The 17,102-nt window shown below is 41.3% G+C and overlaps 1 protein-coding gene across 1 annotated transcript in view; it reads right to left on the reverse strand.

Annotated features, from left to right (window-relative positions):
- Positions 1 to 17,102, reverse strand: part of MPP7 (MAGUK p55 scaffold protein 7) — a 281,426-nt gene that overhangs the window by 194,258 nt on the left and 70,066 nt on the right. The gene's annotated exons all lie outside the window — the stretch shown is intronic.

The following is a 17,102-nucleotide window of genomic DNA, read 5'->3' on the forward strand; positions in this document are numbered from 1 at the left end:
TTTGGAGGGCTTGACATGATTTTTTAGTATCTGGGTTTGGCAATGCTGTAAATAGCTCTGCAGAGAACTGTTTCTTTTTCTACCCTTCAGTTGTTCTGGTCAGATGCCCATCAAGTTAAAGAAAATATAGTTAGCTAGGAAAAGGAAGAACAATAAAGAGGAATTTGTAAGCTGAGCCAGCTCTTAGTTTGGAACAAGAAAAAAAGTACCTACAGTGATTTCTCTGAATTAAAACACTTTCACATTTCGAGACATAATACACTAAACAGATTACATATAACACATATATTCATTTAGATTTCTAGAAAACAAACTACCTCCTCAAAGGCTCAAGGTGACTGACATATTAAATATACCAGCCATTTTGCACACACACAGAGAGAAAAAAAAGATAACTTTGCAAACCTGCAAAGGGAAAGACTTCCCGCTCAACTCTAGCCACTGATCTCAAATCACAAAAACCAGTTACCTACTATTGTTCTTTGAGATGTGTTGCTCATGTCCATTCCAAGAAGGTGCATGCGTGCCGCGTGCTCAGTCATCAGAAGGTTTTTCCCCTAGTGGTACCAATTGGGTTAGTGCAGGTGCCCCCTGAAGTCATGCCTCCATGGTGCTGTATATAGGGCATCGCTTACCCGCTCACTGCCTCTTTGGTTCCTTCTTGCCAGCTGGCTCCAACAGAGGGAATGTGGGGCAAGGGGGGAGGGTGTCTTGGAATAGACATGAGCAACACATCTTGAAGAACAATTACGAATAGGTAGGTAACAGCTTTTTCTTCTTCAAATGCTTGCTCATGTCGATTGCAAATAGGTTACTCCTAAACTGAACATAGGAGGAGGGGTCAGAGCTTACAGAATCACAGAATCGCTGACTGAAGCACGGCTCTGCTGAATGCTGCATTGTCCCTGGCCTGTTGGGTGATGGCATAATGTGAAGTGACCATGTGGATCGATGACCATGTTGCAGTGCTGTAGATCTCCTGTGTAGGAACATGCACCAGGAATGCTGCCAAGGAGGTCTGCGCCTTTGTGGAGTACGCTGTCAGTGCTGAGGCTGGCATCTTTGCCAGGACATAGCAAGTCCTAATGCAGGACATGATCCATGATGAAATCCTCTGAGATGACACCAGAAGACCCTTCATCCTGTCCACTACTGCAATAAAGAGTTGGTTTGATTTACATAATGGTCTTGTCTTTTCAATGTAGAAAGTCAATGCCCACCTGACATCTAGGGAATGGAGACTGTTCCCTGCTTTTGGCATGCAGCTTAGTGAAGAATACTGGGAGGAAGATGTCCTGGCTCATATGAAACTGGGATACCACCTTAGGAAGAAGGCTGGATGCAGTTGTAACTGGACCTTTTCCTTACGGAACATCATGTATGGAAGCTCAGATGTCAGAGCCTTGAGCTTAGACACTCTCCTAGCTGAGGTTAACGCGATCAAGAATGCCACCTTCCATGAGAGGTAGAAGAATGAGCATATTGCTAAGGGCTCAAAGGGAGGCCCCATTAGCCTGGAGAGCACCAGGTTAAGGTCCCATGCTGGTATTGGAGGGTGAACTTGGGGGTATAGCTTGTCCAGACCCTCGAGAAAACGGGTCACTATAGAATTAGTGAAGACTGATCAACCATCCACCCAGGATAGAATGCAGAGATTGCCACTAGGTGCACCTTTGTGGATGACACTGCCAGACCTAGCTGCTTCAAGTGCAGCAGATAGCCCAAAATGAAGGATAATGCTGCTTGCATCAGAGGGGCAACCTTCTGCAATGCCCATATGGAAAACATCTTCCACTTGGCCAAGTATGTAGACCTGGTGGACGATTTCCTGCTGCCGAGAAGGACCTCTCTGACAGGTCCCGACTGACTTCGTGGGATTTAACCATGAAGCTTCCATACCATGAAGTGGATAGACTCAAAGTTGGGATGTTGGAGGCGACCATAGTCCTGTGTGATTAAGTCCAGCACCGAAGGCAGGTTGATCATAGTGACTACCGACAGTTCCAGTAGCATCATATACCAATGCTCTTGGGGCCAGGCTGGGGCTATCAGTATGACAGATGCTCTGTCCCTCCTGATCTTGAGCAGGACTTGTGAAAAAGCAGGAAAGGCAAACACATAAGGTAGGTGGGCCTTCCAAGGAAGGAGGAATGCGTTCGTGATTGAGCCCATGCTGTGGTTCAGGAATGAACAAAACTGGTGACATTTTCTGTTGAGTCTTGTTGAAAACAGATCTACCTAAGGAACTCCCCACTGCTGAAAGATGCTGTTCATGATATCTGGGTGAATAGATCACTCATGGCAGTGGAAGGATCTGCTGAGATGGTCCACTGCTCATTCCAGGATCCAGGAAGTTAGATGCCTTTAGATGTAGGGAGTGACTGATGCAGAAATCGCACAGTTTGAGGGCTTCTTGACACAGGGGAGAGGAGTGTGCTCCACCCTGTTTTATTTATATAAAACATTGCTGTTATTTTCTGTCATGACTGATATGCATCTGCCTTGTAGATGGGATTAGAAGATTTGGCATACTAAGCAAACTGTTTTCAGCTCCCTGACATTGATGTGGTGTGATAGCTCTGCTCGAGACCAGAGGCCTTGTGTCCTGAATGTTTCTAGATGCACTCCTCACCCCAACGCTGATGCATCCGTGGATAGATACAACGACAGCTGGGGTCTGGAGAAGGGAACTTCCCCGCATGCTGATTGAGGGTTGAGCCATCACAGAAGGGAGTCAACAATCCAAGGGGGAAATGAAACTACCTTGTCTAGTTTGACTCTGTATGGCCCGTATGCTGATGCCAGCCAACCCTGGAGAGATCTGAGCCGCAGCCTCATGTGCTGGACCACATACATGCAGGAGCCCATGTGATCTAGGAGCTTCAAGCAGCTCTGCGCTGTCGTGGTGGGAAAACATCTGAAGTCCTCTGTGATGAAGCAAATGGTCTGGAAGCAAGACCCTGGCCTGAACCGAGTTTAGGGCTGCTCCTATAAACTCTATTCTTTGGGTAGGAGACAAAGTCGACTTGGGTACGTTTAGCTGTAGAACCAATCTGTTGAAGGTCAACCGGATAAGGTTGACATGTGCCTCTACCTGTTCCCTGGAGCAGCCCTTGACAAGCCAGTCATCTAGATACGGGAACACTTGTCATTGCCTTCCTAAGGATACGACAGGTACAACCACCATACACTTGGTGAATACACGAGGGACCACTGACAGGCCAAAGGGGAGGACTGTAAACTGATAAGTATGGTTTAATACGAACCTGAGGGACGGGACTATTGATATATGAAAATAAGCATCCTTCAAGTCGAGGGCGGCATACCAGTCCCCCAGATCCAGGGAAGAGAGGATAGTGGCCAAGGAAACCATGTGGAACTTCAGTTTCTCCATGAATATGTTGAGGTTTCACAGGTCAAGAATGGGTCTGAGACCCTCTTTATTCTTTGGGATTATGAAATATCAGGGGTAAAACCCTTTTCCCCTTAGTTCTTGAGGAACTCCTCTACTGCTCCTGCTCTTAATTGCTCATGAGAGAGGTCCCTGAAGAGAGATGGGGTAGAAGGAGGAGAGGAAGGGGAGGTACAGAATTGGGGAGAATATCTCAATTCTACCTTGTGCAGTATCCATCTGTCCAAAGTTATCTGAGCCCATGCACAATAGAAATGGGATAGATAATTCAGGAAGCAGGGAGAAGGATCCAAGATCTGGTCTGGAGTGCTGGCCCTGGGCGCACCCTCAAAATGCTTGGCTGGAGCCGGAGGACTGCCTCCCTAAGCCCCGGCCTTGGCTGGACAGAGGTTGAGGTGGCCTATGCCTGATATTTCTGCCCAACTTCCTAGAGTAGTCCTGTCTAGGCTGCACAGGAAAAACCACCAAGGAGGCTGTGGCTTAAAATGCTTCTTTTGGGGGGATGGCATATGAAGCCCTAAGGATTTCAGTGCAGCCCTTGAATCATTCAGGCTGTGGAGTTTGGAGTCAGTTTGCTCCGAAAATGACAACAAATCTTCAAATGGCAAGTCCTGAATTGTTTGTTGGACCTCTGGGGGGAGACCCGACAGCTGCATCCAAGAGCTCCTTTTCATGGCAATCGTGAATGATATGGTTCACGTGGCCAAGTCCACTGCATCCAAGGCAGCCTGCAACAAGGTCCTTGCCACTGCCTTGCCCTCTTCCATAACCACTCTGAATTCTGATCTGGAGTTGGCCAGGAGGAGCTATTTGAACCCGGTCATGATCTCCCACGAATTAAAATTATATCAACTCAATATCACTTGTTGGTTTTCGATGTGAAGCTGGAGCCACCCCAGGGGACTACAACTTCCTGCTGAAGAGTTCCAGCTTCTTCTAGTCCTTTGTATTGGGCACTGGGCCTTGCAGCCCCTGCCTCTCTTTCTCGTTTATTTCCACTACCACCAGTAACCCTGGCTGTGGGTAGGTAAAGAGGAACTCTTGCTCTTTGGAGGGTAAAAAGTACTTTCTTTTTATCCCCTTAGCTGTGGGGGGGATAAAGGCTGGTGTTCTGGTGGTATTCTGAATGGTTTTAATGGAGGAGCAGTGCCACCCTTGTGGGGCCCTCTAGTGCTAAGATGTCCACCATAGGGTCCATTGACTCCATCACTTCTTCTGCTTGGAGTCGTAGGTTCTGAGCCACTCTTCGCAATAGATCCTGGTGAGCCCTGTTGTCCACTGGGGATGGTGCAGTTGAAGTCCCTGCCACTGCCCCGATTGGCCTGGAGCCAATTGGGGATGGAGAACTGCCTCCATGAGGAGGTGTTTAAGTCTGACATTCCTTTCCTGCTTGGTCCTAGGACAGAATCCCCTGCAAATCCTACAGCAATCAGTCCGGTGGGATTCCCCCAGGCACTTCAGGAAGGATTCATGGTGATCAGCATTTGGCATGGGGTTATGGTAGAACCCACACAATTTGAATCCTTGGGATCAAGGCATAGTCCAATTCCTGGGTGGGAGGAAGATGTAGTGTGGGGGGGGGGGGGGAACCCTCCCAAAAAAACTTTAGCTAGCTACTAACATCTAATTCTAATCTAACTATTTACAAGAATCACTGTAGAAGACCACTGGGGAAATGCTTGCCAAAGCAAGAGAAGATAAAAGCTCCAACAAGAGTCATGCACGGTAAGAAGGAATTGAAGAGGTAGAGGCCTGGCGGGGCCCTATATACATTGCCATAGAGGCACGACTTCAGGGGGTGCCTGCACCAACACAACAGGTACCACCAGGGCAAAAACCTTCTTATGACTGTGTACGCGGAGCACACACACCTACTTGGAATAGACATGAGCAAGCACTTGAAGAAGACACCCATTCCTGCTCTTAGCTCACTTAGCTAAATTAAATAGAGATAATCCAATGACAACAGGTGCCAATTTCAATAATGAAGTGCTCCTAATTCTAGATAATGCATATTATTGATTTTTGTCACATTTAGTTAAACACCGCTACCTAATATTATACATAAGCTGAACAATGCCCTGGAAAGACTGAATGAGGAGAAAAAGCCTTGTAGGTAGTTCTGTACCATTCTTGTAAAAAATATTGACATTATATTTTCATTAGGCTTTTATTAATTCAAGAACAAAGGCCTTTAAAGGTAATGATGAATTACATCAGTACTTTGGATTCTGCAAAGATCTTAACGTGAAGTTAAATTTAACTGACAAAAAGAATGTACAGAAGGTTAAAACCTAAAGACCACATAATTTTGCCTATTCTAGAGACACTGTGGGTGAGGTGATATCTTTTATTGGACCAACTTCTGCTGGTGAGAGAGACAAGATTCAGGACTTGAAGAAGAGCTCTGTGTAGGCTTGAAAGCCTACTTGAAGAAGAGCTCTGTGTAGGCTCGAAAGCTTGTCTCTCTCACCAACAGAAATTGGTCCAATAAAAGATATTACCTCACCCACCTCGTCTCTCTAATATTCTGAGACCAACACAGATACAATTACACTGTATCAAATAGTTTTAACTATGGCAGTACAAAATTTATATTACCTAGACCAAGATTTAAATCAATCTGATGCACATTTAAAGGACTTATCCCTGCAATCTTTTCACTACTTGTGAAAGAAAGGGAATGTCTGCAGAGTAGGGATCACAGCTATCTGTCAACTGGAACAAAGGAAATCATTTCAAGGGAAAGTTTCAGCTGTATTTGAAAGTTCAGGATAGTCCTTGGTTAAACAGCTAACAGAGTAAATTCTGTATGCTATTTTATGGACTCACATCTGTTCCTGTCTACAGTGTCTCTCTTTTGTTTTTTCTAAAACTAATTAATATAATTTTGCCTTACTGAGTCTGGAGAACAATGTGTCAGAATGGCAAGTTTTATTATTTAAAACATTTACATTAAATACAAATTAAATTGTAGATCTAATACAATTTAAATCTCAAAAATAATGGAAAGCTTTTAAATCAGAAGCAACAGGACACATAGACTCTTCCAATTCTACAGAATTGTTTCCTATATAGTATTATATTCTGTAGAAGACCACTAGTTCTTAGGAGGAGAATAAATGGCTAAGTAATTGATGAAAGTGTTCCCATAGTGAACCACTCATATTGCAGTTTCCAGATGCTCAACATTCTTGACATCAGAATGGAAAAATTTACTGTTAGTCTAGAGAAATTTAATATCACCATTCTTGTCATATCCTTCATAGCTTCATTATTAGGACAAGTCTGTGGAAGCTATAAACCAGTGCTAAATGATAAAAAATATGGTCTCTGCGTTCCATCACTCTTACATATTACAAGAAAACACTAACATTGTTAAGGGTAGTATAAGAAAAAACTTCAAAAAGCTGAGACAAATGGATGAGCATTTGCTTTCACTTGTTAATTAGTTTTCTGAATTAGTATTCTGTACAATAACGGCAGGCTTAAAAACCAAAGCTTTTTACTATAACTAAGGGATAATAAACAGTAAAGAACATATATTTAAGCCCAGAATAACACTGTAAAATTTTATTGTATTAATAAACTGGGACACACCAACCTTTAAATTTTCCACTTTGTCAAAGGTAAAATAATCAGCACTGTTTGCTGCCATTTATAAAAAGCTTACTTTTTCACATTTAAAATGTACTTTACGGTTGTATAAAGGATCAGACAACATTTTAGTTACCCTAAATGAAACAAAATTTGTGCTTCTGTTGCTTGTGATGTTGACATCATCTGCTTCTATACAGTAGTCAAAGTCACTAACATTGACTATCTGAAAAAAATATTTGTGAAGATGAAATTTAAGATTAGTGATACAGTATGTGTGTGCATTAAAACAGACATAATGCACTAATCTGTCTGGCCTCGACTGTGCAAAGACTTGCATACATGTTTAATTTTACGCACTGTAGGCAGTCCCATTAACATATGTTGGACTACTCAAAGAACATAAAGTTCAAACACGTGCAGGATCAGGGCCACAGTGATTATCTCAGTTCTACATTTAAAAGTGACTTTTTTAAACCACTGCACATTTTCTTTTCTGCAAATTCACTACTAGCATGATATTCAGAGGAACTGAACACCACAGTTTCTAATGAAGTTTATGACTGCTGAGGGTGATTTTTTTTTTTTTTTAAACAAAGACCAATAGCCTGATTAAGAAATAGTCAAATTTTGGTGTCCTTATGAGTGGCATATTGTAACCAAAATTTGAGTGTTAATACTGATCTTATTTAAACTTCATATTGGTGTTTTCTGATGTATAATGAATTCATCAGCAATTTTGTCCAATGATTTCAAAGAGCAAGACTGCAAACCTACCCAGGTTAGTAAAATCCAACATGCAGTATTTTTTTAAATATGAAGTTTGTAGCTATCTTTCATGACTTTGAATGACATTAATTTGAGAACGTATCTTAAAACAATATTACGATAGAAAATGTTGAAAGGGAGTACTTCAGATAATTTATGCCCTTTTTTATTATTTTGAGTTCTCTTCCTTGTAAAAAGAATGTCTTTAATTTTAGTATTTGGCTACAGGAGCTAAAGAATTTGCAGTTGTTTGAAACAATTACTGGTCTTTTAGGATTTGTCTTAACATGTATATTTCAGATTCACCATTACATTCTGAGTTGAGCTGAAAAGTTGATCCCCATTTGTATTCACAGAGTGGAAGACAGAACACTGTAGAGTCCTCTATGCCTACACTCAACTGATCACCAATGCGGTTTTAAAATAAGAAGGTCAAAATATAGTTGCCAGACAAAATATCAGCAGGCATCATATTCGGAAGATCAATCAAGTCTGCTTGACCTACCACTTTAAAATACTCCTATCACATCATTCACACCATGCACAGCTGCAACAGCAACAAAAATGATAATACTGATCAGTGGTGTACCGAGGGAGGGGACAGGGCAGGAGAGGCAGGTGCCACACGGTGGGTAAGAGTGGGGGGAGGATCACAATGGGTGCAGGAGTAGGTAAGCGGCATGTCATCCCCCTCCTGCAGGTACAGACCCCCTCCTCCCCAAGACAGCAGGGGGGTGGCACCGTCTGGTGAGAGCAGGGGACCTCTCCTGCCCTGCGCGGGGGGGCAGGTGAGGCCTGGGGGGCGGAGGGGGTGCTAATGCAGGCTTAGCCCCTGGGCACCGGAGACCCACGGTACGCCACTGATATGGACTTAATATGACCTAATGAGCACAAACTAACAAAGTGGAACGGCTCATGCAAAGAGCCCATGTTTATCTTTTTTAAAACATCAGTGGCTTTACTCCCTCAACCCCCAAAAGAAGTTTGCATATTGTGGCATCCTGAATGCCTTTGACTAATTGATTGGCCACTTGTATAGACATCAGCTGTGGTGGTCATTCGCCAAATATTCGCATCTAGGTCCTCATCAACACCAAAAAGGTAGAGACAAGTATCCAGCATATGGTCAAAAACATTCAATCCAGCATTAGGCTGTCTGGGAGAGAGACTCACTGAGTAAACTCAATGTACTAACTCTAAATTCTCAGCATTTGCAAGGGCGAGTGAGGGACTGGGCACTGCGGAGGAGTGGTATGGAATACCTAATGTGGCATTTTATAATTGCAAAAAAGGGAAAACATTTCTCTTTAAGAGATTGAATGAAGCCTTCCAACAGCAGAGGCCAAAGCTATTTATTACTGAAGTGAGCCCAAAGATACTGTATTCCAGTGTCTCAAAAGGCCCTATGATCAGTAGGATTTCATTCATCAGTCAGGAAGATGTTGATATAAGTTGTATTTCAGGCATTACAAATTTACTGTGAAGTTGGATATATCACTTAGTATGCTGAAGGAAAAAATGTCCCACTGAACGAGTATACCACTTAGCACAAGCAAAAGTTATGTGCTCAAATCAATAGAAAAATATACCCACATTTCAAAATAATCAATTAGACAATGTCTCAAGGGTATGTTTAGGCAAAATACAACACTGATTTGAATGAGTGGCAAATATTTAACGTATTTCTAGCCTTGAAATCCATATAATACATTAAATTCTCTTTACACAGATTTTCTATCACAAGAGAGCAAAAGAATATTTGAACATTTGTAGCTGTTCCATGTTGAGCAACTGGAAATTTGCATGGCAGGCTTTCAGTAGGTACTTAGATTAACAGTTTTAGGACTAAACAATAAAACAGCCAGTCCTTGACCCGAAGCTGGGCTGAGAAGCCACAGTACCTTTCCACTGACAGTTGATGTACACAATACTCTGGATCTAATCTAAATTCTGGCACTTACATTTTACACTTACAACATAATAGTCTGCTCCTGTCAAAGGACATCTGGCATGATTAGAAACTGTCAAAACTGTTCATGTGATTATAGCTTTCTGTCTAACAAAAACAGCAATTTATTAAGTCTTTTGGTCAAAAAACAACCTTCTCTGCTATTGGTTAAAGCTTACTGCCCAACTTCATTTAAAGTTTCCTTGCTGCTTCTTTAAAAAAGAAGATTAAGTAAAAACTGTTCCAGTTGTCAAATGTCAAGATAAAGGTAAATCTGTGTCCAAGAAATTTAATAGTTTTAAGATACTTACCATTGGTAAATATAACTGCACACATCTTTAATTCCACATTGCTGACTGAATTTATCACAGATGTTTTAAAAAGGATTAACTCACTTAGAGAAGTTTTGAAAACTTGTTCAGAGTGGCATGAAATTACTCTAACCACCATGAAGATGTTGCTAATACAATAACAGGTTCAGGTACAGTTTTTACAACATCACACTAAGGTTAATTTTTAAAGATTAAATCTGATAACAATTACTGCTAGCCAGATATATCTTAGCTTCCTATGTCTTTCATATTAGTGCAATCCTACAGATCATTTAATGCCTCTGGCAGCTGGAAATAGAGAACATTCCAGAATCAAGGATGACAGCTTGGCCCCACTCAAGCCAATGGGAGTTTTGTCTCAACTAGCATCAATTTTCAAGCTGATTTGACTTCCAGTGGTCTGGAAATTTAGGAAAGTGGTGTTGTAACCTGAACTATGGTGTATCTAGAGGTAGTTGCATATTACATTTGCTGTGGAGCACCTATGTGACTTTCACACCAGAAAATGTTGACAGTAGTCCTTTGAATATTTCATGATAAATAAAGCACAATTAACAGCTCCTTGTTATAGCAAATACAGGCTTTACCACTTTGCTGTAATATGAAATTTAGCAGCAGATCTCAGCTGCTCTTACCAAGGGTTTCAAGACTTCACTGCACGGCAACCCTTTAACCTGACAATCCACTAGGGAACAAGCAGCTCCTCCCACGACAGGCCTTTCATTTATCACATTTCCTCACTTTCCTTTCTCCCCTTTTCACACCAGTGTACTTAGACTTCTGGCCATCACCTCTTCAACATATCTTACAGTTTGGGGAACTGTCTTATCTGCAGTCTCTTGGTTCTCTCTAATAGCTAGTGCATTAGCAGGACAGGACCTGCTGTGATCTCTTTTGGGTCCTCCACTCTGTTCACCTCTGAAGAGTCCCAGGTATCTCCCTCCTTCATGCCTCCCTCTCAGCTTTGCCACCACTGGATTTCCCCTTCAACCCAAAGATTTCAGTGACTCTTTGGGAATGAAAGGGGTAAGTTAAAATTAGGACCAAATAAATTAAAATGAACAAAGTAGTATTAAATAAGGGAGCAAATTCTAAGCCCCCAAAGTACTAAGGTGATAGTAAAAATCTTTCAGTGCCAGTGGACACAGAAATCTTTAAACTTTGTCAGTGTTTGCAGTTTTCTCTGTTTGGAAAATGAAGCTATCCACAAGTCCATAATGAAGCAGAAAGTGTTATTTCACCAGAATGTTACATTGGTATGTTTGTGCAGTTCACAATGCAGCCACATAAACAGCGCTGCAGCTCCAGAGGGCTCAGATCAGAATTCTGCAAGAATAATAAAATATACCACTATCAGTAGTCTAGGGAAAAAATGACACTATTTTTGAAAATTTCATAGCTTTATTTTGTATTACAAAACAGAGAAAGAGAAGGGTTTCTGTTTTAAAGTCTATTTGAAAATATGTATTATTTTTAACTGACTAAAAATGGTACCTTTTTACTGAACAGATCTGCATCCATTGTGTACTCAATTTGTATGCTTGCAATTCTGACAAAGTTTGTACTACCTGGCACTGCATAGTCCATCCATGCAGTGGGAGAACATGCTCAATTCCATTCTGATTTGCACACTGACAATTTGTTAATTTGGAACTGGATTAGTAAAAGATCCAATTTCAGGACCAAATTCTGACTTCCATTATACCTGTGCAACTCCACTTCTGGCAAGTGTGTTGCACAGATCATCTGAGGGCAAAATTTGGCTTTCTAAATCTGGATTTAGTGGTGATAATGCATCAGTCAGGAAATACAAAGCTTGACTTTCAGATCCCAGGATGAGATTATTTGGCAGGCAGTTAGAAAAACATTTTTAACTTGTAAACTAAACAAATTTGATATGGAGTTACAGACATTAACCTGGAATGCCACAATGTCATTTTTACACAGTCATTTTTCACACAGAAACTACACTTTAAAGCTTAAGGATGAAAACTTGACTTCATTGAAGTCAATATCAAAACTCTTATGGACTTCCATGAAGTCAGGATACCAACCCCAAGTCTTTCTAAATAGATGGGAGCTCACAGGCACAGTCTTATATTTACTTCACCCGATTAAGGGTGTGTGCCTACTTTCCAAGCCTTTAAGCTCTGTTTTCTAGTTTTGTAGAAGAAAACATTCAGAGAGACTTTTTCAACAGAAAAAGAAACACTTTTAAGACTTTGGAGATAGACATTATCTGTGGATAGGTATGGTCTCTGGAAATAATTTAAGATGGCTGCTAAGAGTCAGCATGGAACTGAGCCCCCTGGTATTCCAAATCTTGAGGGAAGAGTGGAGCCACAACCCTTTGAAAAGATATGCACTAACAACAAAGTGTAAAATTAATGATCATTTAAATCCTCCTTTAGCACAAAGAAAAAAAGATTTAAACAAAGAGCATTCTTAGCTTCTCAGATGGTTCTATGTAGTATTGAATTAAAGTTTTACTTCAATCTGCATTTAAAAGAAAATTTTGCTCAGTCCAGCAATAAGGAAGTTTATAACACAATGCATCACCAGGAATACACTGATCTTCATCTTTTAAAACACTGAATTTCAACTGCCATTTCTGAGTATCTCTCTAGAAGCATTTACTGTGTTTTTAAAAAGTAGTGTAATTTAAGAATACTATCATAATGTCACCAAGAAAGCTGAAAGTAAGACTGAAAATAAGGGAAGACTGGGTGACTCGGGACCCGTAAAGAGATCGAGCCTTTCACCTCTAGATCACTAATTCAAATTCTGATCAGGGTGGTAGTTACTGAAATTACTGTTTCGTGTGTCTTTCATAAAACCAAATTCATTACTAAGTTCCAGCAAGCACTGTATACTGTACTGTACCTCATATTTTGTCATCCAAAACTTTGCCAGGTGTTTTACAAAACAGATTACAGAGTTACGATCTATTTTCTGAAGAGCTTATAAACTAATTCAAGATATAACGTAAGGATAATAAGTGAGTAGGGAAGCAGTTGAAGGAAGGACAACGTGATATCACAAAGATAACACATTAACTAAGTAAGGGCTAATGAAGGGTATGGGGGAGTGAAGAGGTTTGTTTTCATTTTTAGTGAAACAATTTAGGTGTTTTAGCTAGCTATGTTCATGTATGAAATTGCCTTCCCTACCTTAAAGGTAAATTTGGGCCCAGTTGCTATTTGACCCCATTAAACAGCACACTAATTCGGGGATCAAATTCTCACAGTTTGTAGCAGCTCAGATTCCATTACATTTCACAATATACGATTCATTTTTGTTTATGTAGCGAGGTGGGAGAAAGTATTCATCCATCAGGGACTAGCACAGACAACAGAACTCTCTTTTCTGATTTAAGTCAAAGAGCTGGAGTATTAGAAGCAAAATGATTTCAGCGTGGATCAGTTTGGGGTCTGGAAGGGTTATATTAAAACCAGGACAGAAACCTTAGTTACTCATGCACACACCCAAAAAACCTGAAACAATCTTTCTATCCTGCAAACACTAGCTGCTCTCCCTGCAGAGAACAGGGGGAGGATAATCCCTTCCTCCAGAACCTGAGCCTTTGCTCGAATAAAGAGATGCAATTTAAACCTTGAAGTGCTAAGCAAAATGCATCTGGCCCAAAGTCAGAAAATTATTTCAACAATAAGACACAGATGGTAAAATCATTTTTATTAATACATTTCTTGGGTTTGTGGGGACGACTAAGTTTTTGCCATTAATCATAATTATAAAATGGGTGTTTTGAAATTCACATGTATAAAATATTACAATACATGTACTTTAGAAAAAGCCACACATTTTAATATTGAGGAATTAATTTTTTGCACCTTTTTCCAACCCATTTTATTTAGTCACAGATTCATTATGTCCCCCTCACCATCACCTCTAGATACATTTACCTTATTTAAGGTAATAAAATAAGCCATACTGTTTATAGCAGATACCAATGGTCACCCATCACTCTGCTACCCATCTCTGCTCACTACCTGAAATACGCTGAAGTCTAGAAAATATTTGGCCAAATACCAATAAATAAGCCTTAAGTGGTGCTCTGAAGGTCAGCAAAGGTGGGTGGACAAAAGCAAGAAAGCATCAAAGCAGAAAACCCTCCACAACAGACACTCCATAACTAGTCCTCGCGAATTCAAGTCTAGAGATCAACATGAGCAAACTAGCTGGCCCCAGCTGTCACGCTAGTGGAATGTGGTAGATTAGGGGAGGGAGGGAAACCAATTCCTGAAATTCGGCAAGAGCAGGAAGAGCCAAAGGAAGGAAGGAAGGAAAGGGTTAATTTTAATTTATTTTGGAGAAAGTTTTTTTACTACCAATCCAGATTAACTATCACTGCTCCATATAATCTAGTTAGATTTGTAACCAAAGACGACACCTCATAAATTTTGGAATCCCCCCTTTTCAAATCCTCCCTTTTCTTATTGTGTATTAAACAGTTATGTGGAGGAAAGAGCACAAGGGTACGAGGCAGGAATTCCAGAGTTCTAATTCTGGCTGTCACTGATTTATTGCGTGTCCTTGGGCAAAATTACTCACTTTACTTTGCTGCTTCAGTTTCCTCTACGCTAAAATGGGGATAAAAATACTTATTTACTGCACAGGGCTGCTATGAAGATTAGTCAGTATTCATTCACTTTTGAACCTACTATATAAATATTATTACTACATAGGATCAAAGAAATAGAGAGCTGGAAGGGGTCTCAAGAGGTCTATCTAGTCTATCCCCCATGCTGAAGCACAATTAAATATACCTAGATGAAACACTGGACAGGTATGTGCCTAACCTGTTCTTAAGAGCCTCTGATGAGGAAGATTCACATCACCCTAAGTAAACTACTCCAATGCTTAGATATCCTTAGAGTTGAAAAGTTTTTTTTTTATAATCTGTAACCTAATGTCCCCTGCCACAAACAAAACCAATTACTTCTTGTCCTACTCGCCATCAACGTGGAGAATACTTGATCATAGTCCTCTTCACAACTACCTTTTGCATATTCAGAGACTTACGTCCCGCTCAGTGTTCTCTTCTCACGACTAACCATGCCCAATTCTTGCAGCCTTTCCTCATAAATCATTTCCTCTAAATCTCTTATTTTTGTTGCTTTCTTCTGGACTCTCTCCAATATGTTCACATCTTTTTAAAGAGTGATGCCCAAAACTGGACACAATACTCCAACTAAAGCCTCACCAGTGCCAAGGACAGTGGAACAATTAACTCCCATGTTTTACATATAACACTCCTATTAATACATCCCAGAACAACATTTGGCTTTTTCACAACAATACCACACTGCTGACTCAGATTCAATTTGGGATCCATTATAACTCCTGGATCCTTTGCTGCAGCACTGCTGCTTAATTAGTTATTCCCCATATTGTATCTGGACATTTGATTTTTACTTCCTAAACGTGTCAGCAAGGTGGAATTTAAGCCTCTGTCTATATTCAAGATACTTAAGAATTGCTGAAAAGGGTAAAAATTTTGTACATTAGGAAAAATATTTAAAACTGCATTTCCACTGCGTATACTTAATGGTAGAAACTGAACCTTTATGTGGAATAGGAGGAGGAGGAAAAAACTATTTTATTTTCTAAGAGAAAAACCAAAACTAAATAGTTTGTGTTCAGAAATAACAATCTAGATCAAGGGTTTTCAACCTTACAACCCTACAGTCTCAAGGTTTCACCTGAAGTATCCCTTCATGGTTTTCATTCTACCTGATGTTACCATGCAATAAAAGGCATAATGGCCTAAAATTAACACATTTTCTTCATGTATCTAAAATACATAATTTACATCACAACAGAACTGACACTTACGTTAAGACAGAATTCCAAACAGTAGTTCTTAAAGCTCTTAATTACAACTTTGGATACACATATATTCTGCATTGTATTGGCTGGTTTCACAGTCCCTGATTATTACTAATATTGGACTACTCTATCTTACTTTAGGTAAGGAAGTCCAAGAGTAGAGCTAATCAGAGTCTGTGAAATCAGCTGTAAATGTTTATCACACCGCCCCCTACCCCTGCACTTACCCGCCAACCCCCCTGCACTTACCTGCTGGACTCTGCCGCCCTCCGGCTCTGGCTGGGCTCCGCCACTCCCTGCTCCTGTACTTACCCGCCAAGCCCTTTGAACTTACCTGCCGCCCGCCCCCTGGACTTACCCAGGCTCTGCTGTCCCTGGCCTTCGCACTTACTCACCAAGCCCCTTGCACTCACCTATCACCCTCCCCCACACACTTACTCTCTGAGCAGCACCTGGCTCTGGCTGGTCTCCGCCACCCCCACACTTACCCGCCCACCCCCTTGAACTTACCTGCTGCTCCCTCCTGAACTTACCCGTCGCCCCCGCCCCCTGCACTTACCTGCCACGTGGCGCCTGGCTCTTCTGCTCCAGCCCTGCAGCCCGGCACTGGCTCAGACAGGGCGGCCTCACACCCCGGCATTAGGGGCGCACCCGGCTGGGACTCTCTTGTGCCTCCCCTCCCCGCTGTGTGTCATGGCCCGATGCCTCCCCCCCTCGCAGGCCGGTGCCTGGAGGCCTCCTTGGTAGGCAACTGCCCGCCTCCTGCCCAGTCCGGCACACAACCAGGAGGCAGACTGCAGCCATCCACCTAGTATCTGCTGCCAGCCGGGAGGCAGGCTGCAGTTGCCCACGTAGCCCCTGCAGTACTCTGAAGTACCCCCAGGGGTACGTGTACCCCCAGTTGAAAACCTCTGATCTAGACTATTTCACACAATGGGCCACGTAAAATTATTTCATTTCTTTTTCTAAAAAAAATTAACGTAAAAGAAGTCAGTGACTGAAAATAAATTCCCAATCTATTCAAAGGATTTTATTTTTTAAGTGGGATGTTTAGTATATTTACATTAACTATAGACAAAAGAGGTTAAACTTAAAAATGTGTTCATTTAGATGACCGTAATTAATTATCTTATTTGATAAATTCTGTAGATAACATTGTAGACTTCACAAGTTAGACAAGGGGGGGAACATATAG

The sequence above is a fragment of the Emydura macquarii genome, unplaced genomic scaffold (assembly GCF_026122565.2).
Source record: "Emydura macquarii macquarii isolate MOO-44397 ecotype Brisbane River unplaced genomic scaffold, CSIRO-AGI_Emac_v2 contig_719, whole genome shotgun sequence".
NCBI classification, from domain to species: Eukaryota; Metazoa; Chordata; order Testudines; family Chelidae; genus Emydura; species Emydura macquarii.